At 34.4% G+C, this 27,736-nt stretch overlaps 1 long non-coding RNA gene across 1 annotated transcript in view; it reads left to right on the forward strand.

Moving 5' to 3' along the window:
* LOC146394989 (uncharacterized) overlaps window positions 1-22,485 on the forward strand; it is a 33,972-nt gene extending 11,487 nt beyond the window's left edge. Inside the window, exon 4 of the long non-coding RNA XR_014834451.1 lies at window positions 22,310-22,485. This is a non-coding gene — a long non-coding RNA (uncharacterized LOC146394989). The remainder of the gene's footprint in view (window positions 1-22,309) is intronic.
* Window positions 22,486-27,736: the final 5,251 nt, after the last annotated feature.

The following is a 27,736-nucleotide window of genomic DNA, read 5'->3' on the forward strand; positions in this document are numbered from 1 at the left end:
AAGTGTTTTGTTTGTTTATTTTTAGTTTGTTTCTGGGGGAAATACTAATTAAGAACTTTGCTTTTTACCGAAAAGTCTCCTGCCATTAATTTACACAAAAGACCATTTAATAAAAGATTTAATATCTTTAAAAGAGAAAGAATCCAAAATGAAAACAAGCACCAAATACTCTCAGAGAATAATACAAAATTGCATTGAACACAGTACTATAGAATGAAACACACTGACATCAGTCACAAAGCTTACTTAAATATTCAGAAAACCCAGAGAGTGTTCAGATTTCAGAGGATGGAAGTAGAAAGATAGTGCTATGCTCTTGACACAAGAAATTCAATGGGAAGATGTGAAATGTGAAGAAGCAAAGGAGCGCCTAGCAAATCAATTTTAGTGTTACATTGAAGGTAGAGTGTGTCTGCACGCACGGATACAGTGGCTAAGCACAGAGCAATGCTGTATAATGAAAAAGGGCGCGAGGAAATTTGACAAGCTGAAAAATGTACCACTACCTGGCCAGGAGAACACAGACCTGTCAGACAACAGTTTGGAGAATCAGAAACTATCTATAACAGAAGCAGAAAATAGATAATGCATTATTAACTTTATTGAAATTTTATTCTGCTACCCAAACAGTTTACCCAATACCTCTTTCTCCATTTGTAATTTATTAAGCAGTTAAGTACGTGTTTTCTTTTCGACAACAGTTTAGATATATCAATATATTTTATAATTGAATTAATGGTCAATTAATGACAAAAATTTGATGAAAGTAAATATGAGATAGGCTGGCACATTTTTCAATTCGAGTGACTGTATTGAACAGATATTTTTACAAAGTTTTTGTCTCTTTGTATCACTGACAGCCCTCACCGTCACCCTCCTTCCCCCCTTGCAGGTGATCTGTTTGAGCTGTTCAGGTAGCTGAAATAATCGCATAGGCATGACAAAGAGGAAGGAGTCTTAGAGACCAAGTTTGTACTTTACAGTTGATGAGACTATTCTGAGAGGTTAAGTGACTACTGTAGGACTCCTATAAGACTGGATTATTCTGGGATCTGAGAAAAAGACTCAATTTCTTGAAAACAGCAGCTTGGTAGCATCATAGAAAGAATGTATACACCACAGAGATATATAGATTCTAAAAGCTTTGTGAGCTAAGGATATGTTAATAGCATTTTATTGTGGGAAAGCTTACTTTTGAATATTAATTGGCTCATTTTAGTGGAATGTAAAATAAGTGCTATCCTTAAGAAAGATGCTTTTTCAAGATAGGCTTTCAATGCAGGAGGGTTGTTTTTCTTTCTTTTTTTTTTTTTTTTTAATCTATCAGAGGACACTATATCCCTAAAGGTATGTTTCCTTCATGTTTTTCTGTTCCTAACTTCTGAACTATTATCTCTGGTTTCAGGCAGATCTTTATTTTTTATTTAATTCAAAAAATTCTAATTAATAAGAGGACAGATTGACCCAATCAGCCAAACCCAACTGCACCAACAAAATTATTTAAATTAGAACAATGAAGATGGGTTTTTATTTAAGTGGCAGTTTTTTCTTTTTTCTTTTTTAGCTCTTTCCAAGCCAGATTGCCATTGGAATTAATCCATTGTCAAACTTGTGCATTTCAAAGTACAATCGTGTAAAAGGAATGGGTAAAATAAATTGTCATGAAAATACAGAAGCTGAAAATCTTTACAAGAAATTAGAAGTGAAGGAACAAAGCAGGATTTTTCTTTGAATAACATGATATTGCATCTTTATGGAATCTTTTTTCCGCATATCTACCTAAGCAGGGTAGTTGAAACTCTATATTTTTGTCAAATTGCTTTTATTGACACATTATTGACATTCTGATGTTGAATATATTATGGAAGAAGTATTATAAGCAATTTCCAAACTTTAAAAAGTCACATTACACTTTTTTTCTTAATAGCCCTTTAGGTAAAAAATAATATGTTTACTCTATTAGTTACAGGGGGGAATATAAAGGAATACAATTGATTTGAATCAGATTTGTTCAGATTTCAATGCAGTGTTAATAACTAGAAGGCTTTACTTTTAATATGTTCTAGAGTTAGGGAAAAACAACCTAGAACCCACCCCCCCCCAAATGCTTTTCTCATTTCTTCCTTCTTTTTTGTTATTTCTCTATCTTGTATGCTTTTTAAATTCCATTCTCTTTCATTCTCCTGTGACATTTTAAAGTTATTTGCTTAGGTTTTGTACCCACTTCCATTTTAAATCCTGGATGAGCTTCATGAGGTCAATGCAAACCATTCGGAGGACAACATAAATTTGTTTTGGTGGCTTTTAAAGGACATGATTCTTAATTCATATGTGTGTGTGCGTGTGTGTGTATTATATATATATATTAAAATATAGGAGTTCCCGTCGTGGCGCAGTGGTTAACGAATCTGACTAGGAACCATGAGGTTGCGGGTTCGGTCCCTGCCCTTGCTCAGTGGGTTAAGGATCCGGCGTTGCGGTGAGCTGTGGTGTAGGTTACAGACGCGGCTCGGATCCCGCGTTGCTGTGGCTCTGGCGTAGGCCGGTGGCTACAGCTCCGATTCAACCCCTAGCCTGGGAACCTCCATATGCCGCGGGAGCGGCCCAAGAAATAGCAACAACAACAACAACAACAACAACAACAACAACAACAACAACAACAACAACAACAACAACAAGACAAAAGACAAAAAAAAAATATATATATATATAATATATTATATAATTTTTCCCCTTTTTTATCCCACCATGGGAATAGAACTATTCAGGTACACTCTCCCAGTACTAAATTATACTTTGTAGTAATCACTGATGGGAGATATAAATGCCTGTCAAGAAGATATGGATCAACAGTGTGTTCTCTCCACTGAGAAGCTTGGGTTTATTGCCTAAGCAGTAAGTTGGGCCTTCTTCCTGTGTGGCCAGTCAGGGTGTGGGTGCAATTTATGAGACAAACCCAGAAATACGTTCTTGTTTTCCTTTTGGAAATTTGCATGTTTTTTCTCTGGCCATTAAGCTTTTAACAAGTGTTTCCCTTGATGGAGTGATTTACAATTGCTTGTTAAGGTAAAATAACACATTATACTGCCCATGCAATGACTTTTCACTGATTGGATCCTTCAGAAGTTTGTGTAGGAAAGAGCAACAGGCACTTGGATTTAGCTCTGATTTGAGGGAACTTAAAATAAGAATTTGATTTTTCTTTCTTTAAATGAATTTTTCTTAGTAGAGAAATTCTTTTTCTGAAGCAAATGGTTCAAACCATCTTAACAGTTATTCCAGTTTGGCAGATAACTAAAATGGTAGAGGAAACATATAATGATGGAATGTCATTGGCTTTATTTTGCTTTTAAACGGAGCTACTTTATTTTCATAGGACTGACATATTTACGTGATTTTTTTTTCCTTTAAAGTACGACTAGTTTTTTGTACTCTTTGTCAGTAGCCATCTGATACATCATTTCAATTGCTTTGTTTACACCAGAATTTTGACATAAATAAATATGAATATTGAACTAGTACAAATGCCTTGAGCAGTTGGCGTAGTGAATCATACGTCAACTGTCATTGTGAGCTGAAACATGTCTACATACTGAGTAGCATGTTTGGTGTGCCTAATCAGAACAGTATGTAATTTGTGAGTGCATATAAGGACTTGCCAAGCCAGAATTATTTACAAGTTGCAGTTTGTGTTCTGGAAAGTTTCATAATGAAGAAAAAATATCTGAAAAAATGGGAAAGAAATACATTATTTTCAAATACACAATTAAAAAATGAGTAATTTTTTGAGCTTCATTTTTAATAGATGCTATCAAACAGCTAAAGTTTTATGGCTCAATTCCAATCAAAATAAGAGATTTCATTAAAATCTCTTGTTTGTATTACTGTTTATACTGATCCTCTACTCCTGGTTCCTTGTGAGCTTGGCCTCAGAAAATCTCTTTTTGGTTAGTCTTCCCTTTTCCAATCCTCAACTCAAAAGGCCAAAACATAACTGGTTGACAGAAGAGTATGCCTGTGGTTGTATATTCCATGTAGCTTAAAGTAAAGCTTGTTTGTTGAAGGTAAAATGACATGTGCAGTGTTAAGAAGGGCTAACCTGGATTTTTGAAGGAGAAGAAAGGAGACAGTCAAGTTTAGCAGGAGCTTGGAAGGACCCCAGATTCCTCCTCTCTACCTTTCTGTCAACTTCAAACCTAAGCGTTCTTATGCTTTTTGCCTTCTTTACATAAACTTTCCCCATCCCACTCACTCTTTCCACGCCGTTGTCAAAGCTTTTCAATGGTCATTAAATCATTAAATGAAATGGACAAAGACATATCATTGACACCTCAGAAAAATTTTTACCTATTTTGTGTTCCTAAATTCACACCACAGCTTATTTACCCATATATTAGCCTGTTTGAACTCACTTTGCATACATATGTGGGCTATTTTTTCAAATAAATATAGTATAAAAAGCTAGAGCTCTATTTGACTAGTTTAATTCTATTTTTCTTAAATAATAATGATAAGAAGTGGTATCATTTTTAAAAATGAAATTTTGAATGCAGTGACTAATAACTGAAAAACAGATAATTTCGTAATTGGAATTCAAGTCACTTTTTCTTCTATTAGTGTCTAAAGATAGCTGGCACACTTAGATACAAAAATGTTGTAGTATATTTTGCGTGTTTTTTCTTCTTAAAAGATTTTCACTGTGATATATTTTCACTGTCTTATTTTTTCCCTTACTTTCTCTTATTTTTTTTCACCTCCGTGATAAACTGTTGACACACGAGACATAGCTAGATAGAAGAGGTAGGGATGAGAGCATTTTATGGTGAAATAGGTTATTGGTTACTTATTAGATGTGTGTGAGGTGTTTTTTAGCTTAACAGCATGTCTAAAAACAGTGTCTCTTTTGAGAAAGGCTTGCCTTTTTATGGCTCACACAAATGAACGTTATTACCTAAAAATAGTCAGTAAATAGGTCTGTTTGAACCTCTTTAAACTTACGTTAGCTGTTAACCCTTCCTTACTTTCTGATATTTCAACCTGTTGAAACCCTAATATGTTTTCTTAAATAAATTCTTGCTACAAAATCACTATGAGAACCATCATTAGAAATTAGAGTGAAAACATGGCACTGATCAGACTTGATAAGAAATGTTAAGTGCTTTTATTTTTGTCCACATAAATATAAGAATCCAAAGATTTTTATGTAACTTAATAAAGCCTTAAAATCTGTGCCTGTAGGGGAAAGAGGCAGAAATAGATCTCTTCCTTGTCCAGTAAGAAATTACCTTTTGGAAGTGCTGGGAGCAATATTGGATAGTGATGTTCTTTGTATAAACTTACTATCTAAGTAACTGCTTTGTCTGTGTGACGGTATGAGTAAAAAAATAGATCTACATAAGTAGAAATTTCAAGATGTTAGTCATTGTGTAGGGGAAAAATCTGGATTTGGGGATGATTTTGATTTGTTTGTATTTACTTTTGCATATACTTTGACCATAATATTCCAGTCTGTTACAGTAAAAGTGGATGAATGTGCTCAAACAGCTCCTCATTTTTTTCTATCATTAAAAGTGGTGGAGATTTAAATTTTTATAATAACTAGGGACAATGTTTAAAGATATAAATGTAGAGTTGCAGAGCCATAGTTTTATAGCTCAAGTGTTCATTCAATAAGAAAGCCACTCTGTCTGTTCTTGTTTTCAAGTATTCCTAAGAGTCCATAGCTTTGTTTAAAATAGGTTCTGATCTTAGAAAACATAAAAAATTTTGAAAATAAATATCTACTTTTCAGAAAATATGTGAAACTATCTATGAAGCCAGGAAATCTGTTATTTATTTAAAGATGTAAGGAACTTAAAAGCATAAATTTGTCCAATAAAAGGAAATTACAAAATATATACTCCTTGTTGGAATAAATAAGAGTAAATGAAAACTAAGTATCATAGGATTAGTTATTCTCTTTGGAGGTGGGCTTTTTTCTTGTCGTAGTAGTAGTTCCACAAGCAATTTTTAGTGGTCACCGAGATTGCGAATCTGACCTAATTAGTCCTGAACCATCTTAAAACTCTGAGGCTCTTCAAGTACTCAGTTAGACTTGGTACTCTGTTAATAAGAATTACTTTGAATGCTATGTGAGGAGAAAGTTCCTCTTACAGAAAAAAAGAAAAAAAAAAGCAGTTGTTCTAATAGTAAACAATGTACTATTTGTGTTTTTTAAGGGATTTTAATTTTTTCCATTACAGTTGGTTTACAGTGTTCTGTCAATTTCTGCTGTACAGCAAAGTGACCAGTCACACATGCTTTTTCTCACATTATCCTCCTTTATGTTCCATCATAAGTGACTAGATATAGTTCCCTGTGCTATACAGCAGGATCTCATTGCTTACCCACTCCAAATGCAAGAGTTTGCATCTATTAACCCCAGACTCCTAGTCCATCCCACTCCCTCCTCCTCCCCCTTGGCAACCACAGGTCTGTTCTCCAAGTCCACAATTTTCTTTTCTGTGGAAAGGTTCATTTGTGCTATGTATTAGATTAAGTGTGGTAGTGTAATAGCATTCCAGGGCACTGAGGGATGTGCAGAAGGCCCTGCCATGTGCTTCCTGACTAAAAGGGCACACCCAAAGTAGGAGGGGCTTTACGTCTCACAGGAGCAGTTAGATAACTCTTACAAAGCAACACTGGCCATGGCATTGACTCTCAGAGCCATGGCAGGGTTGCTGCATTTGCAGCAGCCCTGGACTATGGAATTTTAAAGAATGAGGACAATTTTGTGGAAGAGATGGGACCCTCTTTGTAAGAAACCCATCAATAGAGTGATGCTCTGTAAGAATGAGGTGTTTTTTGTTGATCATTACCACATTTTAACTTCTGTGTTTAAAAATCTGGTGTCTTGCTATATCAAATATTTCTCATTGCTCAGTGAAGTAACACAGTTATCAGTCAGGTAAACATATCAAAGCCGCTAATGTCCCTTGTAAAAATTTACCACAGTGATTTTAATTTTGAAGGTGTCTCCTGAACTGCTCATTAGAACTACATAATTGCTAATAATTCTGATGACTGACAAAATAAATACATAAAACAAAAAAGAAGATAAAACTTTATTTGAAAAATAGCATATATGAATGTTCACTTTTGAACCAGATTTTTTTAATGGTTTTTATTTTTTTCCATTATAGCTGGTTTATAGTGTTCTGTCAATTTTCTACTGTACAGCAAGGTAATCCAGTCACACATACATATATACATTCTTTTTTCTCACATTATCATACTCCATCATAAGTGACTAGATATAATTCCTAGTGCTATACAGCAGGATCTCATTGCTTAACCATTCCAAAGGCAATAGTTTGCATCTATTAACCCCAAATTCCCAGTCCATCCCACTCTCTTCCCCTCCATCTGGACAACCATGAGTCTGTTCTCCATGTCCATGATTTTCTGTTCTGTGGAAAGGTTCATTTGTGCCATATATTAGATTCCAGATATAAGTGATATCACATGGTATTTGTCTTTCTCTTTCTGGCTCACTTCACTTAATATGGGAGTCTCTAGTTCGATCCATGTTGCTGCAAATGGCATTACTTTGTTTTTTGTGACTGAGTGGTATTCCATTGTGTATAGTTACCACATCTCCTAAATCCATTCATCTGTCAATGGACATTTAGGTTGTTTCCATGTCTTGGCTATTGTATATAGTGCTGCAATGAACATACATGTGCATGTGTCTTTTTCAAGGTACACTTTGTCTGGATATATGCCCAAGAGTGGGATTGCTGGGTCATATGGTAGTTCTATATTTAGTTTTCTAAGGTACCTCCATACTGTTTTCCATAGTGGTTCTACCAATTTACATTCCCACTAACAGTGTAGAAGGGTTCCCTTTTCTTCATACCCTCTCCAGCATTTGCTATTTGTGGACTTATTAATGCAGACCATTCTAACTGGTTTGAAGTGGTCCATCATAGTAGTTTTGATTTGCATTTCTCTAATAATCAGTGATGTTGAACATTTTTCCATGTGCTTGTTGGCCATCTGTATTTCTTCTTTCAGGTCTTTTGCCCATTTTTCAATTGGGTTGTTGGCTTTTTTGCTGTTGAATTGTATAGTTGTTTGTATATTTTAGAGATTAAGCCCTTGTTAGTTGCCTCTTTTTAAATTACTTTCTCCCATTCTGTAAGTTGTCTTTTTGTTTTCTTTTTGGTTTCCTTTGCTGTGCAAAAGCTTGTTGGTTTTATTCGGTCCCATTGTGAACCAGATATTTTGGCATAGCATAAGCACAGTCTAGATGTACCTTATGAGCTATAAACTTAACTTAGGTTATCATATAGTAGTATTATACAAGATTTGCCTGGGTGAGTTTTTAATCTGCCATAAAACCTAATTTCACCTTATATTCGAAATATAATTCACAATTTTAAAAAGATTTTTAAAGTAAACAATGATTCTCAAAATAATCCTGATCATATGGATAAATAATAAGTCCCATTTTAGAAACATAGAAATGAAGGCTCTGAGAGATGAGATAGTTTTTCCAGGCCAAACTGCTCTTTAAATAATAGAACTAGGTTTAGACATTTGGATATCAGTACTCTTTTCTGTTGAAAATATTGCCTCTTACGTTGGAAGGTATATCTGGCTTGCCTACCATACCCTTCATTTAAAATTATACTTAAAATTAAGTCATTAAAAATAATTGAACTCTGTACTTTTAGGGAAAGAGGGAATATGAAATGTATTGGCTCCTAGCAGGAAGTAGTCCCGACTAAAAAGCCAGGGACACTCTATCAGAAACTCCAGAAAGTACTTATAAAATTTGTCACAGGAAAAACATCATTGGATTCAGATATTAACCTTCATCACTTCTAATCCAGGAATCACTTATAGGAAGCAAAAGCTGAAGAAGAAATATAAAAGCTAACTGCCTACATGTCTATATGAGAGGCCATGTTATCCTAAAGAAATACACATTTGATTTCTTCAGAAGGACGTTCAAAGTTTGTAAATCACATTAGTTAATAATGCAACTATGCCGACAATTGCAAATGCTTATTTAGAAATAGTCATTAAAATGCTTGAAATTTCAAAATTGACTTGATAAAAATCCCAAAGTTTTCCTCAGAACTTTAAATGAATACTAAAAACTAAGAAATATTAAAACTTAAGAATATAAAAACATAGCTAATAGTGATTGGTCTTCAACAATGTCTTTAGAGATCCCTAGTTTCTATTATACTATTTGCCTTGTCTAAAAAAATACGGCAAGGTTTTGGTTTCCATGGTGACATAACTCTTTTCATACATATTTATCATTGCAATGCCAGAAACCCACCCCTTTCTATCAAAGAATGCTACTTTAGCACTTAATAATTGAAGTTAAAGCTGATTTATTTTTTATGTCAGAGTGTTTTAAACAGATCCCTCTATCACTGAAAACTGAGGCAGCATTACAGTCATTTTCTCATAAGCAGTTTATTTCATACATGACTTCTGAAAAATACTTCTGGTTTTTAAAAACTGGAGAAGACTTTGCTTCCTTTTTTCCTTCAGTCAGCACCACAGGGATTCCCAGCTAAGCTTTCAAAATGTTGCAGAACATACATTACGTAAAGCACACAACCTTCAATTTCATTAATACAGTGTTCAAAAGGAGAACATGCATGTCTTGACTTTGCCAATAATCAGGGAGCAATGAAGTTATTGCCGCCTATGAAATTAATATTTTGGAAAGCAAAATGTTTAACGTTCACTCATTGACTTTTTAAAGTTGTCTAATTTTCCCTGCCATCTAATGAGAGATTCTAGTTTTCTTCTACAAAGGTCCTTTTTCATAAAAATAAAGCCCATAATTGGGTATATACACTTCAATCATCTTAAATGGTTCTCCTCATTTTTCCTAAGCTGTATGTGGCCTCTAGTGGACAGTGCTGTCATTTTGAGGTCTTAAGTATCAGTTTTCAGTATTATTTAACTCATTCTGCATATTAAAACTACCAAAAAAGAAAAGAAATATAATTAAGGAGGTTAATTTTTATTAACCTATCTTCACTGAAACGTATCTGTGGTAATATATTTAAGAAATGAATGAAAATATGATGAATTGAAAGAAGTTCATCCACAAATAAGCCCTATTTAAAAGCACTGTGGCATACCTTAAAACAATACAAAATAAAATGTATTGGAACTTCAAAAAAAGAAATCTGAATGAAAGATAAAAGTCTAATGTGTTGCTTAAAAAATTAAATTAGGGTGTTCCCATCGTGGCTCAGTGGTTAACGAATCCATCTAGGAACCATGAGGTTGAGGGTTCGATCCCTGGCCTTGCTTAGTGGGTTATGGATCCAGCATTGCTGTGAGCTGTGATGTAGGTTGCAGACGTGGCTCAGATCCTGCATTGCTGTGGCTGTGGCTGTGGCCGGCAGCTACAGCTCTGATTGGACCCCTAGCCTGGGAACCTCCATATGTGGGAGCGGCCCTAGAAAAGGCAAAAGGACAAAAAAAAAAAAATTAAATTAGATTAAATTATATGAAAATACTTCTATCCCCCATTAGGGTGCAATGTTCTCTTCCATTTATTTATTCCTAGGAGAAATGAGGGAACTTCTAAGTTGGCACAATCAAGTGTTTTGTGTCAGTTTCCTTAGCATCATCTTACGCATTTATCCATGAGAATGCCAGCTCAACTGTATGACATGCTTTGATTTTGTCTTCTACAAATAAACCTTATTTATGACTAAAAATACAAGAATAAGATGCAAAATTTTCCAAAATGTTGCTTATTTGAGAGACTGACTTATTCCATTTTAAGTTGCTTTCCCATTTTTATCTTCTTCAGGGAAATTTTTCTTCTTGACAAACTGCAACAATTTTCATTGAGAAAAGTAAATTCTTTGCCCAGGATGATTATAAATGAGATTTTTGTATTGTTCAAGCATATTCCACTATGGTCCAGAGACATTGCACCTTTCACCAATATTCTTGAAGTTAAGTGAGTGGAATGAGATACTCAAAGAAAATTTAAAAGGCCTAAAAGAACTTGTAACTGAAAAACTTAAAAATAAGAATGTGCCATTTTAGAATCTAGGGTTTTAAAGCACACTCACTTATTATAAAGTAGCATACTCATTTTATAGAAATTAGAACACATTAATGTATGAACAAATATGAATAAAAGACTTTCAAATTGATATAAATCATAATCACAGTGATTGACATTTTGTTACTTTTTATTCCAAATTATCTTATTCACAAATACAAACTGGACTCTTCCATATACTGTGGTAATTTCTCATTTAATAATAAATTAGATCCACACACAAAAAAGATCATCGGTAAAGGTAAATAGGTAATTTAAAATGATATTATAAATGCATATATTATTTCTTCTTTTAATTGACTTAAAAACTACATAAAATAATATTTATATAATTTTATCGGTGAGCCTAAAACATATGGAACAAAGCTGTATTGGATTAAGAAAATGATACCAAATAGTAACTTGAATCCACAGGAACAAATGAAGAGAACCAGAAAGCTAACATAAAAGACTCTGCAACTATATATTGCATTTATTTCCTCTCTCAAGTTTTTAATAGATAAAAATTATATAAAGTAATATATATTATATTTCTTGTGTTCATAATATACATAAATCTAAAATGTATATTAGTAATAACACAGAAAGAGGGTAGAGGGATTCAAGCTATAAAGACGTAATGTTTCTGTATCATACTGGAATCAATTTGGTATAAATATAAAGAAGTTTCTATTAAGTGTATTTGGAAACTCTACAGGAGCCACTAAGAAAATAAGTGAAAATGTAAAGTTTCAAAATTGCTACAGAAATTAAAACATTATGTAAGAAAATATTCAATTAATGCAAGAGAAGATTTAAGGGGATAAACAGAGAAAAAAATCTCATGATACATGAAGGAAACAAATAGTAAAATGCTAGAAATAAGTCCAATTGTATCAGTAATAACATTAAGTGAATTAAACAGTCCAATTAAAAGGCTGAAAATACAAGACCAAATTAAAGAAAAAATCAAGATTCACCTACATGCTGTCTACAAAAAATATGCTTTAGTTTCAAAAATACAAATGAAGCAAATGTAAAAGTATGACTACATATATATATATGTATATATATCATGCAAATAACCATAATACAGCTGGAGTGGCCACACTATCAGACAAAATAGACTTTAAAACAAACAAAAGTAAGTTACTAGAGATAAATAAAGGTAGTTTATAATCATAAAAGTCTGACTCCATCAGGAAGCTCTAACAATTATACACATATATGCACCTTACAATAGAGTTCCAAACTTCATGAAGCAAAGATGAACAGAACTGAGAGGAAAAATAAACAATTAAACAAGAGTAGTTGAGACTTCAATATTCCACTTTTAATTACAGATTAGAGCAAGTACATGGAAGATCATTAAGAATAAAGAAGACATGAAGAATATCATCAACTAAATAGATCTAACAGACATCTATTGAACACTCTCTGCAAGCACAGGAAAATACACACTTTCCTCAAGCACACATGGGACATTCTCCAGAATGGACCGTACGTTAGGCCATACACAAGACTTAATCAATTTTAAAGGATCAAAATAATGAAAAGTGTATTCTCAGAACATAATAGAATTAAACTAGAAATCTATAATACAAAGAAAAATTGAGATTTGCACAAATATGTAGAATTTAAACATGTTCCTAAATTACTGGTGAATCAAAGAAGAAATCAAAATAATAACTAGAAAATACTTTGAGATGAATAAGATGAAAACACATCACACAAGAATATATGGGATGCCGCTAAGCCATGCTTAGAAGAAAATTGAAAACTGGAAAAAATCCATATTAAAAAAGAAAAATCTTAAATAAAAAAAATCGTACCTTCTACTTAAAAAAAACAACCAGAAAAAAACCTGAAATACTTAAAAAAAAACCAGAAAAAAAACTGAACTCAAGCAAAAATAAGGAAGTAAACAATAAATGAAATAAATGAATTATAGAATAGAAAAATAGAGTAAATCAATGATACCAAAGTTGATTCTTTAAAAAATATTAACAAAATTGACAAATCTTTGGCTAGACTGAAAAATAAAAATGAAAACAAATTAATAAAATCATAAATGAAAGAGGTGTGAGTTTCTACTAATGTTTCAGAGATAAAAAATTTTATTAAGGGAGTATAATAAACCAGTGTAGTCCTACAAATTAGGCAAATTAGATGGCATCAGCAAATCCCTAAAAAGATACAAACTACCAAAACTGACTTAAGAAGATACAGAAAAATCTGAATTATTTAAAGCAAGTAATTATGATTGGATTAGTAATTTAAAAAATTCTCACAAAGAAAAACCAGGTACAAAGGGCTTTCCTTTAGATTTCTACCAAGTATTTAAATAGTTAATACTAATCATTCACAAACTCTTCTAAAAAAGGAAACAGAAGGGACTTCCCAAATCATTCTATGAAGACTATATTATTTTGCTACCCAGACAATACAAAGACATCACAAGAAAATGCAATTACAGAACCAATATATCTTATGACTATAATAAAACAATCTCAATAACATACTAGCAAGTTGTAAAAAAGATTATATATCATGATTATGTGGAACTTATCCCAGGAATGCACAGTTGGTTCTTCAACCTGATAAAAGCCAGCTAAAATTGAACCTCTCATACACTGAATTCTTTAAACTGGATCATGGACCTAAGTGTAAAACCTAAAATAATAAAACTCTTAGGAGAAAACATAGGAATAACTATTTGTTACCTTAGGTTAGGCAATAGTTTCTTAGATATGGGTATTGAAAACATGAGGAAAAAATAAATTGGATCTTATCAAAATTAAAAACTTTTGTGCTGCAAATGAAATAATCGACAATAGGAAGACAAACCATAGAATGAGAGAATATACTTGCAGATTATATATCTGAAAAGAGATTTGTATCTGGAATGCATAAAAAACTGTTACAATAAAATAATTTCTTTGTTTTTTTGTCTTTTGAGGGCTGCACCCACAGCATATGGAGGTTCCCAGGCTAGGGGTCCAGTTGGAGCTGAAGCTGCCAACCTAACGCCACAGTCATGGCAACACCAGATCTGAGCTGCGTCCAATCTACACCACAGCTCACAGCAATGCCACATCCTTAATCCACTGAGTGAGGCCAGGGATCAAACCTGTGTCCTCATGGATGCTAGTCAGATTCGTTTCCGCTAAGCCCCAATGGGAACTCCAACACAACTGAATAATTTCAAAAGACAACCCAATTTTAAAATGAGCAAAGGACCTGAATAGTCATTTCTCCAAAGAAGACTGGAAAGATGACCAATAAATACATGAAAATATGCTTGATAATTAGTCTATTAATGAACTGAAAATTAAAACCACAAGAAGATACACTCCACACCCACAGAATAATTGAAAAAACAAAAAGAAAAAAGAGCACAGGAATGGGCGAGGATATGGAGAAATCAGATCCTGTACATGTCTCCCATATTGCTGATGAAACTTAATGCTCACGGGCATATAAAATAGTGCAGCCACTTTTGAAAAACACTTGGCGGTATTTCAAAATGTTAAACATAACATTACTATATGATCCAGTAATTTTACTCCAAGATATAAACCCAAGAAAAATGAAAAGATATTTCTATATAAAAACATGTACATGAGAGTTATCAAGTAGCAAAAAGATAAAAAATACCAAGTGTCCAGCAATGGATGAAGGAAAAAATGAAATGTGGTACAGCTATCCTACTCAATATTGTTCAGTCATAGAAGGGAATGAAGTACTGATACATGCTACAGCAAGGGTCAGTCTTGAGAATGTTATGCTAACTGAAAGAAGCCAGACACAAAAGGCCACATATTGTATGATGTATGATTTAATTTGTATGAAATGACCAAAATAGTTACAGAGACAGAAAGTTAATTTACTGGATTCCTAGTGTTGTGGGTGAGTTAGAGAGAATAGGGAATAATTGCTAATGGGAATGGGATTATTTTTGAGTGACAAAATGTTCTTAAATTAGATGGTGCCTATGGCTGCACAATTCTGTGAATATATTAACAATAATTGAATAGTAAACTTTAAGTGGGTGAATTTTATGATATGTGAATTATATGTCAATAAATCTATCAAAATTTTACATTATTAATCTTTATTTTCGAGAAGTTTTTAGAACTTTAATTTCTATTTTGTTATCAGAGTTTCGATGTTAACTACCCCATCTTTTTACAACACCTGCCATAGTCTTCATTTATTTACCTTGGCTCATCTTGGTTGATTGCCATTAGTTATTGAATAATTGCTTTCAGGATTCAGGAGAGATCTGTATGTGGCTTATTTATGAGTTTTTACACATCGCAAGCTTCTTTTTTGACCTCAGACTATTTGGCTAGGTTTACAGTTCTTAGTTTACAAAATTTTTTTTCATCAAAATTCTGTACACATTACTTCTTTGTATGTTGTTACTGAATGTTATAGAGCAAAATACTATTTTTGGTCTTCTTATGTAAACCAGAATTCCTTTTAGAGTATTTAAAAGGAATTAAAAACCATTGAAAGATGGTTTTTATTTGAGCTTGGATGTTCACATAATGTTTATTCATCTTTAAATTCAAACACATAATCAGGAAATTTTACCTGGAACTCTAAAGGAGACCTTGTGTTCTACACACCAAAGTCTATAGTTTTCTGAATTAAATTTTCTTCTTTTGTTTGTCTCCTCAGCCCATTATAATAATTGGTGTCCTTAGTTTTGATTTCTCTTTATGTAACACTTAATATCCACACATTTAATACCTCTTGACATCCATGTCTACTGCATTGTCTTATTGTTTGAATTTTGTAGTCTTTTCCTTGTTTTCAGGAGGGCTTCTTAAATTTGTCACAGAACCATTGAGTTTTCTGCAGTGTCTGTTATAATGTTTAATTCACTTAAGAAAACTTAGATTTTTAAATTTTGTCTTTCTCTGATAATCTCTAGGTCCATCCATGTTGCTGCAGTTGACATTATTTCATTCTTTTTATGGCTGAGTAGTATTCCATTGTATATGTGTACCACATCTTCTTTATCAATTCCTCTGTCAAGGGATGTTTAGATTGCTGCCATTCTTGGCTATTGTAAATTGTTCTGCAGTGAAATTGGGGTGCATGTATCTTTTAAATTATAGTTTTCTTTAGATATAGGCGCAGAAGTGGGATTGCTGGATCATATGGTAACTCAGTTTTAGTTTTCTAAGGTATCTCCATACTGTTCTCCATAGTAGCTAAACCAATGTACTTCCAACCAACAGTGTAGACGGGTTCCTTTTTCTCTACATCCTCTCCAGCATTTAATATTTGTTGATTTTTTTTTTATTATGCCCATTCTGACTGGAGTGAGGTGATACTTCATTGTAGCTTTTTTTTCTTTTCTTATTTTTTCAGTCTTTTTAAAGCTGTACCTGTGGCATATGGAGGTTCCCAGGCTAGGGGTCAAACCAGAGCTACAGCTGCTGGCCTATGCCACAGCCACAGCAATGTGGGATTTGAGCCACATCGTGACCTACACCACAGCTCACGGCAGTGCCAGATCTGTAACTCACCGAGCAAGCCCAGGGATTGAACCTGCATCCTCATGGATACTAGTTGAATTTGTTAACCACTGAGCCACGAGGGGAACTCCCCCTTCATTGTAGTTTTGACTTGCATTTCTCTAATAATTAGCAAGCTTGAGCATTTTTTTCATGTGCCTGTTGGCCATCTGTATGCCTTCTTTGGAGAAATACCTATTTAAGTCTTCTGCCTATTTTTTGATTGTGTTTTTTGTTCTTTTATATTGAGCTGTATGAGCTACTTATATATTTTGGAACTCAATCCCTTGTCAGTCGCATCATTTGCAAATATTTTCTCCCATCCTGTAGATGGTCTTTTTGTTTTGCTTATGCTTTCCTTTGCTGTGTAGAAGTTTTAAGTTTAATTAGGTCCCATTTGTTTATTTTTGCTTTTATTACCATTATGCTAGAAGATGTATCTAAAACAACATTGTGGCAGTTTATGCCAAAGAATGTTCTGCCTGTTTTCCTCTAGGAGTTTTATAGTATCCAGTCTCACACTTATGTCTTCCTAGAGATTATCTAAAGTAAGCCAGACAGAGAAAGACAAATATCATATAATGTCATTTATATTTGAAATCTAAAAGAAAATGATACAAATTAAGTAATTTACAAAAAAGAAATAGACCACAGACAGAAAAAAAATTTACGGTCGCCAAAGGGTATACAGAGGGGGGAGGGATAAATTAGGAGGTTGGGATTAATATATATACACTACCGTATATAAAATAACTAACAAGGACCTGTTGTATAGCACAAGGAACTATACTCAACATTTTGTAATAACCTGTAAGAGAAAAGAATCTGCAGTATCTGAATCACTATGCTATACACATGAAACTAACATAATACTGTAAATCAATTATACTTCACTGTAAAAATTTATTTTTTGCCTTGCAATCCTAATTTTCTCTGTAGGTCTTTTTTTCAGCCTGTTCTTATGTCTACTTGCTTCTCATCTCAACCTCTGTGGTCAAATGTTTTTCATATTTAGGCTTATGTCATGGGAAATAGAATTTATTCTACCCAGCTTAAGTCAAAATGGATGTATTATAGGTTGTCTGACTTACAGAATGTCCAGAATACCTGAGGAAACAAATCGCAGGTTGAGATTTCAGAGGCGACTCTGTAACTATACTGCAGAACCTGACCACCACAGGAAATGATAGTCTCTGTTTTATCAGAAAATATCACCTACCAATGTGGAACATGTCTGCTGCAGCTCCAGACTGTGTTGCCACTACCACAAACCAGAAACCACTATAATCAATCTTTAAGGCACCACCATAAAGAAATTGCCATGATACCAGCTCCAAACCAATGCTATCCGTATTGCATCCTGAAGAGCAAAACAGAGGGCATATATCCTGCCTTGGCATCCACAAATCTAGTGACCAGGCACTGAGACCTCTGCTAATGGTGTAGCAGAAAAAAGCACATGCCTCTTTGACCATCCTTGCCAACAGAAATAGAAACAACATTTTGTTTCACTTCTACTTTCCAAATCTCATTCAAGTCTATATGAGTGGTAGAATTTTAATCATATCCAGCAACTTAGCTGTAGTGGGGCCTGTGGGAAAAAAAAATGTGGTTTTTAGTTTTCTAATACCTACAGTATCATAAGCAACCTTGAGAGACATTTAGATAGATGTTGAATACCAAGCCACCGTATCTACCTCAATTTACTGCTTTGGTTACTCAACTTTGATCAAGTCCTTTCCAATTTTAACCTTTCAGATGACAGCAACGGAACAGCAAAATACAAAATACATCCTGCAATAATGAAGCTTTCAAAGTACAAGTGGAATTGCTTTCGCCTTCTGTGTAAAAAAGGAGGCCTACAATCTCATTAGTCACCACATCTCCCACATTCAGTCATAGCCCCATCTTTATATTCTTTAAATTATGGACAAAATTGCAAAGTAAACTAATACCAGCATGCTCCAAATAAAATGATAAAAAGAAAATGGTGAGAAAATAAAATTGGTTAGCAAAAGTGCTACAGATATAATCACACAAGGAAGATAATATGAATTGCTATTTAAGCCCTTATTTCTGCAATGGGTCACCAGGTCATAATTATTTATAACTTTCTTCCTTCTAAAACCTTTTCATAGGTCTCTTTATCATTGGGAAAAATACCATATGAGTTGGGAATTTTAACTGGTGGAGTGACCCAAACTTTCATAACTGAACTGTTTGAGCCTTTATTGATCCTGTGTGCTGTTCCATTAAATTTTATAGTTGGACTTGGCAGAGCCAAAATGTGTTCTAGAAGACTTCATGAGCTGTAGATATGCTTTTCCCTGCCCCACATGAGAACAGAAACCTCATTTCCACCTTAGTAATCGGGATTAATCACCCCAGAAAATATAATAATCCTCTCTCTGTCTCTTGGCCCAATGTCATGCGTAGCTCAATATTAAAAGGTGGCAGTCTTAACTTTCAATTCAAAAAAACGTTGATGTGTTCGTGGTGGAAGGATTCATCTCTTGGGTTCCAAGTCCTCAAAATTATCAGAAGCAAAGTCACAGGAATGAGAACCAAAAATATTGTTAGTGGGTCCTTAAATGTACTAAAGCAGAAGTGCTACTAGTACTTCAACCCCTTAGTGCCCAGACATATGTTTCAACTACAAGAGAAAAAGGACTGCACATCATTTGCTGGCTGAAAGCATATGTCGTACTATAGGGAAACATTCTACCGTAGTGAAGTACAAATTTACAGTTTTCAATGGTCTATATTTACAAAAGGCCCATTGTTTTTGAGTACATGCTAAGAATAGTGAATCCCTCAGGAGTCAGCCTACTTTCTCACCTATTTAGTCTACATAATGAATGTCTTGGTCAGTCAAGAGTTGTGTTATGTAGCAATACCATGGTTTAAAACATAAACTCTTCAGTAAGTCCAAAAATATTGATTACAAAGTAGACTGTAAAGGCAAATCCATATCCCACATAAGCCAGTGCACTCACTAGTCAGTACACCTACCTCCTCTCCCATGTAGGAGGAATCCAGTGTGATCTACTTGTCCCAGTTGCTGGCTGGGCAGGCCATCCTAGCAATTGTTTTATAGGTTACTGAGTGCTGGCAACCAGCAACAGAGACTCAGTTTTGCTTTAGTAATAGTGATGATTTAAGTAATTTTTGCCACTACAAGTCTACTTTCTAAGGCTAACAACATCATTGCTGCCTTCAAACGTAACTGCTTTTGGGAGCCAATCACATATAATCTTCTGAGTGTTTCTTGTACAACATCCATCACAGTACAGAGTGGAGAATAGAATTGCCCTCCAAGTAGTTAAAGCCAAAGAATTTTATTATAGGATCTTAAGTGGATTTTTAATTTTATTATATGTATAATTTTATTATAGGATCTTAAGTGGATCTTATAGTGGCTTAAGTGGCTGTTGGGAGGCCTGAAGGAAATGGACATAACAACCTCTCAACATCTACTAAGATATTATCCAGACACAAGGTGTCTACTAATGTTGTTGCCAGAAAGTCAATATCTCTATTATGGACTTGCCTATAGTAGAACTGAGCCCACTGCCACATTTTTGCCTTTAAATCTTACCCAGGGCCATTCATTTGTTGAAACTTAAACCATAAAGAGAACTTAAGCTATAAAAGAATCCTAGAAATGTTTTCAGCTTTCTAGGCAAAATGGAGAAGTTTAGGATGAATATAGAAAGCTAGGGTATCATATTTATAGCCCCTTCCGACATTGGGTTACTTCTCCTTTCCTTTGGTTGAATTGGTTTACTAATTTATTGGTTCATTCATTCATTTACTCATTCGTTCCACAACACTTGACATTTCATTTATATTACTAGAATTTGTTTTACCAAAAATTTCTTCGATGGCAAGGCCTTTGTTTCAGTTTATATCACCAGAGCATGTTACATCCATAGTAGGGGATCAACTAATACTCAGTTTTATTGAATTTTTGATAGTTCAAAGTAGACTGTCAAACATTTACTTCTACTTTCTCTAGATTTAAAAATAAAAGTAGACATTTCATAACAGATGCTTTCTTTCATATTGCAGAATCTCTTGGCAATCTTCACTTGGGTTTTCACTCATTCACTTATTCTTTTTTTTTTTTTTTTGTCTTTTTTTTGCCTTTTCTAGAGCCGCTCCAGTGGCATATGGAGATTCCCAGGCTAGGGGTCTAATCGGAGCTGCAGCCACCGGGCTACGCCAGCCAGAGCCACAGCAACGCAGGATCTGAGCCACGTCTGTGACCTACACCACAACTCAAGGCAATGTCAGATCCTTAACCCACTGAGAAAGGCCAGGGATTGAACCCGCAACCTCATGGTTCCTAGTCGGATTCGTTAACCACCGAGCCACGACGGGAACTCCATCATTCACGTATTCTTAAAAGACAAGCGATAAATCCACCTAGAAGTCTGCCTGTAAACACAGCTTCTCCTTTTGTGTCCTTATGTTATTTTTTTTTGCTTGTTCTCAGATTTCTGCTTTTAGCTATTCAGATGGAGGGCTGGTAAATGCAAATTTATATTATCTAGGTAGAACTTTGCTTCCCAAGAGAAGCAAAAGGCAGTTTGAATACAGAACTTTCCCGAGGAAGATCTTCGTGCAGGAAAGAGAAAGCGGGTCTTTGTGCAGTTTCTTCTATATTTGGTGAAGCTGGTGCACCAAGATAAAGTGCTCTGGTCTTTCTGCACAACCTGCTGGCCAGGTGTACTATGAAGCTCCTCCTGTGCCTCCTCCTGGCATGGGGTGCCTCCTTGTCATGCAAGATCCATGCCCAAGGTTGACCAGTAAAATACAGAATGTCCAATTAACTTCTTAATGTAAGATGACAAACATGTTACTAGTTTAAGTATGTACCAAAGTACATAGGAAAATGCAATTGCAGTAAAATATTTTTCATTGATCATCTGAAAGACAAATGCTCCTGAGCATCCCGTATTTTTTGTTTATTTATTTGCCACATCTGGCAAACCTAACCATGCCACACCCAGTGGAATTCTGTGTATCATTGAAAAGCCAACATAGCTAATGGCACTGTTAACTTTCAAGGAGGCCGTATAAAATTATATATGAAGACACCACCTCAAGTCAAATTGCCAGACTGTATATACATCTTGATTCCTTCACTTATCATTTTACTTTGGATAAGTTGCTGTGCTTTACTTACCTAATAAATCTGTCTAATAAGTGTAGCTACTGCCCAGGTCAATAGGAGCATTAAATGTGAAGATTTATCTTAAGCATTTAGAAGAGCACCTGGCATATAATAAACTCTCCATAACAATTAAATATGGTTATTATTTCTGCTGAGAAAACAAGGAAATTCCAGGCCTCTCCCACACAACTAAGTGGAAATGCATTTCTTCTAAAACAGTAAAAATGATACCAAATTTAAACTCTCCATCTACCCCATAGATTCTCCTTGCCCCCAATGTTCATGCTTCCAATTAAAAAGGTGACAGGGGTCTGCCAGCCCATCCTCTGATTGCTTCCTGAGAGTCTGAACCATTTTCTCCAGAGAGAAATTTTGAACAAGGCTTCGGTGCCTTGTCATTTCATCTGCACTAAATCTAGCAGAAATACGCTGCTATTTCTGACAATGGAAATGATAACCCTTCTCTGGTCCTTTAACTGATGCAGATTAGTGTCTATTTTTATATTCCTTTGGTCATTTCAGGAGACATGTAACAGGATGGAAATTAGACCCCTGGACTCAAGTCGTCAGCTTTCTCAGTATTCCAAAGCATAAGCAGAACCTTCATTTTGTTTTAATCACTTGACTGTATTGATACTTAATAACTCATATGATACTTAAAATTCAGAGAGACAACGGTGGAGAAAAGATCTTTCAACGTAAGCTTCATTGATTGTCTCACTTCTGTGTTGTTTATAAATTTTGGCTCAAACCTCCTCACTAGTTCTATATGTTAATAGATGAAATTCCCTCTTTCTTCAGTTAATGTAATACAGATCTAATCCTTATGCAATGATTCTAGCCTAGGCTTCTTTCCAGTCCTCTGGAGTTATTTATATGCAATTTTCAAACAGAAATGATCTTTCCTATATGCACTAATAATATTTACATTTTTAAATGGAACACAGACTCAGAGTTGAGGTAAAAGGTTATGAGGTCAAAGAAACACAGAGATTAGATCTTTAACCAGGGCAGACTGTTACATATTGAAAATAGCAATATCATATTTTTGCAAATTTCATGCTCTTGTTGGAGACATAGATGCCTAATTGTAGAAGAATTTCTTTTTAAAAAGAACAACTGTGTTCACTAATAACTATTTAAGTAGCCCAGATGAAGGTCATGTCTATTAGGATAAAAATATTTCTGAACAATTCCAAACAATGAAGTCCAAAACATTGCATGAAAAGGGATGGAAATAATGGAATAATATTAGTGATATTGAATAATAATGGAATAATAATGGAATACAATCAGTGATAGTAAAACAAATATAAAATCATAGCTAACAGACCTATTTTTTCAAGGAGTGAATTTTCTATTTGCAAGAAAGCTAAATATTGAAAGATTATTTTTATAGTGCTGTATACAACTCTTGATGAATTAAAATTCTCTAAAAACCCAAACATCATGGAATGAATATAGAACCAAAGCAAGGTATGAAAGTAAAAAGCAGGGTAACTGAAAAATGCCCTCACTTCTCTCTGGTTCTCTGTACTCATTCCTCCAAAAAATGGGCTTCAGGAAGAGCAGTCTATTGAGCTCCCATTAGCTTGCATAGGTTTTATTTTTTGCCTTTTCACATTAGAATAAGGTTCTTGGTGGAATGGCTGACACTATGCTCTCTACTGTATGAAGTTAGGTCTTTCGTAGCTATGATAAATAGCTCCTTCGTGTCTAACAGAAAGTTTGCTGTAGTTTATCTCAAGTGGTGGAGGTTTATAGTATGAATATGGAGCATTTTGAGACATAATATTCCTTTCTTTTATACACTGATTCTAGTTGCTGGGTATCATGCCTAGTTATCCAAAAATAAAATATTTATAAGTTATTCTTAGAAGATGTGACAGCTCCCACATTCAACCTCTAAATTTGAAGAATATTGGCTTACCAATACATGTGCTAGATCAGAGGTCAGCAAATCTTTTCTTTAAATGGCCGACAATAAATATTTTAGAGTTTGGGGGCTTTACGTTTTCTATTGCAGCTACTCATTTCTGCCCTTATAAGGGGAATGCAGCCACAAAAAAGCTATAGACAATATGCAAATGCATGGCATGCCTGTGTTCCAATAAAACTGTATTTACAAAACCAGGTAACAAGCCTGTGGAACCTAGTTTGCCACCCCTAGTCCTAGATAACTCTGTTTTTATGTAATGAAGTAATAGCTAATAGTAACAGCTTTTATCTTTTTTACTAAAATGGTAAATAAGGGTGCATTATTTTGTTTTTTACTTCTCTAAAGTAAGTACATGATACATAACCCCATACCTTTTTATGCATGTGTGTTGCTTATATGTGTAAACCATAAATTATATTTAAACTGTTAAGATTTTTTTCAGAATCAGAAGAAATATTTCATAAATGTATACTTTTAATCATAACTATTTCAAGGAACCCCCATCTGCATCTCTTATTTTTATTGAATTTATATGAATAATGAGCACAAAGGGAATGGCAAAAATTTATTTTTTAACCTTAAAAGGAATGGCCCAGGATGAATATAGTAACTCATCTCAAAACCAGCCATAACATGAAAAAGAAAACAAAAGTTATAAATTAGACCTACTTTGGTCAGTAACCATCAAATACAACCTAACAACATACCAGTTAAAGCAGTCAGAGATATGGGCAAAAGAGTAATGAAGAATATATACCTTTTCAAAATGAGGCTAGTCCAATCCCATACATCTAGCATATGAATAAATTCCATTTGAAACCCTCAATAGAAGTACTGTATTTTAAAGAACAAAAGAGGCAGCTTCAGGCTATTTTTCATAATTTTTCTAATTCATTGTTTTAATGGAATAGGAGAGTTTTGTGGGACTGAAAGGAAAAAAAAAAAAAAAAAGAAGCCCTCTCTGATGAGCTCTGAATTTGCAAATAGTAACTGCCACCTGAATAAAGTACAGTACTTTGAATGATGGTGATATTGTCAATGATGCATTTTAAATCAATGTAGCTCTAAAAGAAGGTAAGATCTTTTCATTTCACATTACTGTATTTACCATTTTTTTCTGGTCTTTTCTTAGGTAATAAGGAATAAAGGAACTTATCTTAGAAAAAAGTGACAATGAAGGAAGAAATCCTGACCTTCAGTTTTATTAATAATAATAATTATTATATTATTATCATATTATTTATCTATAAAAAATATTTGACAAGAAATTGTAGTTCTCCTGTGAAGATCAAGAAACATCCTGATTTACAGCTATAAATAATACTTCTGAAATTGTAGCAATCCATTAAAGGAAAAAGTAAGAGCAAGGTGTTCCCAAGCACTGTTCCTTTCACAGATACACAGTCCTTAGAAATTTCAAAAAGAGCTACTTATTTGCAAGTGTATAATTTCTGAATTTTGAGAACTATATTCTAGAGGATCGTTTTTCGCAGCCCGAAGAATGAGCTGAATCCAATGAAGGAAAGCAAAGGTTAACTGAGTTATCCAGTAGCATCTTCTGTCAGGAAAGAAAAAAAGATAAAAGCCTCTAGACTTCATGGGGAAAGATGACTATACCACACGAGTTCTAAGCCACATGATCAGGACAAGTGAGTTACAATACAGAAAAAGACTAAGGTAAGACAAGTAGAGCATCTTTGTGTCAGTAAAGGGTGTACTAACAAGAAAAATCTGAGCTCGAATTATGAGGCTCAAGAGAAAAAGCAGTGGGTTTTTTTGATGGTGGGAAGAGTGTGGCAAGTGTCTTTTTCACTGAAAGGTTAGTTTTGGCCCTTACACCTCTTAGTGTTGCTTCAGCTGTACAATGTCTTTGTCAAACCTAGGCTCTTCATTCTAATAATTAAAAGAGACCAGAAAGCATTGCTTATCCTGGATTCACTCACTTCTCTGTTATAAACATAGAGAAATAAGCCTTTTGGGAGAGCTCAGTATGTTTTCTGATGAACTAGAAACCACAGTGGGATTTCAACACTCAATTTTAGCCCTAGGTTAAGTCAGGGAATGTAGTGTCTCAAAATTAGAATAAAATAAAGAACTCATTAAAGACATGTTATAACCATGAGCATTGAGTCTTGGATAAGACTTTGAAAGAAAGTGATAATAAATTACACTTCCACTGTATCAAGAAATATGTGATGATTTCTGCCTGAGACACTATCATGTAAGTAAACCTGGTGACTATCTATGTATAAAAATCAGCGATCACATTTATTTATTTGTTTATTTATTTGCATCAAAACTAGAAAGTCTGTTTCATTACTAGAAATTATTTTATATTCCTGGTAGCTGCAACAGCATGGGCCTTGAAGATACTAGAGACTCATTCTTATTAAGACATTAGCTGATACATTTAGAAAATTTTTTAGCTGCAAAAATAACAGGAGGCCAACTGCTTAACAATAAAAAACAATTGAAAAGAACACTAAACATGTATTATTTCTCTGTAATCTCAAAATTTATAGGTTGTAGATGATGGAAATCAACTCTAGCTGATTTAAGAAAAAATTTTCGAATAGATGGCTCCCAAAATCTCTGCACCGATCCGAGAAACAGGTGCAGAGGTTTGCAGCCAAGGATGAAACTAAAATCATCTTGCAAACCTTGTCCCATGAAAACACCACTGTTGAGACCCTTGGGCATGGACAGACCAGCTTTCACCACTGGCACTACCAAAGCAGAACCTGAGACATTGGTGTTGGCAATGCTGCCCAGCTGCCTCTGGAAAGTGGACATAGCTACTGCTGGTGGACTACCCTCACTTGAAGTGTTTCCTCCTGGTCCATGCTCTTTCATATCACAAGCTCCTGTTAAGATAGGGCAGAGTCTAGTTTGCGAGAAAAAATGGGAAAGTGGCAACTTTGGTTTTATAATGTAAGGTTGACTTTACGTAATAGTGAGGAGGCATCCTAGCACAGAAAGAGGATTGGATTGTTGGATAGTCAAAAAGAAAGACAAATGTCCATTGCTCCCACAGAATCAGAAGTCCAGTTATTGAGTTCTAGATTGATGATTTATTAGCTCTGTGCTGTAAGAACCTAGATTTTTCCTGTCTCTTCCCTCTGCAGTCCTCAGTAAGTTGACCTTTGGTTTTTGCTTTTTTTTTTTCTTTTCTTTTCAAGTTGTATTTCTTCATTTGCTTATGTTTCCTAAGGCAGCTGCAGAATTTCTAAATCAGTATGTATTCCAGGCTCAGAGAATAGTGCCAGGAAGAAAACTGTCTGGGCTTAAAGGTATGAAGTTTTCTAGATGGGTTGCATCAAGAGAGACATTTGATATACTTGAAAGACATTCACTTAAAAGTGCCAGCCCTGGGAGTGAGCGAGAGAGATGTAAAATCTCCAAAGATAAAATTGTGTTTCTTTTATTACTGTTTGAGCCCCAGGGGAACAATAACAAGAAATCTGCAGAAGCCCTGAGGACTACTTATTGATATGAAGGAATTCTTGAAGAGGGTTCTCACCAAAAGGAAGGTGGAGAAAGGGATCAATGATTTCATGATCTATTATTGCTACGTTTACAATTATCCTAAAGGGCTCCAACATGTACCCCACCAAAATGATCCAAACCCATTACTAACATACCAATATTATAACTTTATCCTTTTGGTCTTAAAAAAATATTCTATTAAAGCATAAAGAAAGGGTCTTAGTTAAAATTCTTTCAGTTGTAAGTGAAAAAAACTTAATCCAATTGGCTTAAGAAAAAGAAGAACTTAATGTATCATATCATGGAAACGTCTATAGGAGAACTGACTAAGCTTGAGGCAGGAGCTCAAATGATGCCATCAGGACCCTCTTCATCTATTTCTACTTCTGTCTTTATGCCAGTGCCAGTAATGACAGTGATGGTTACACATGGTATAGCAGCTCCAGATTTTACATCCTCACAACTTCAAGGCCAATGAAAGAAAGAAAGAAAGAAAGAAAGAAAGAAAGAAAGAAAGAAAGAAA

This window comes from Sus scrofa, chromosome 18 (assembly GCF_054392235.1).
Source record: "Sus scrofa isolate SSC_HxYL_T2T_F1_AM1 chromosome 18, Sscrofa_HxYL_maternal_Yorkshire_Landrace_v2.0, whole genome shotgun sequence".
Lineage (NCBI taxonomy): Eukaryota > Metazoa > Chordata > Mammalia > Artiodactyla > Suidae > Sus > Sus scrofa.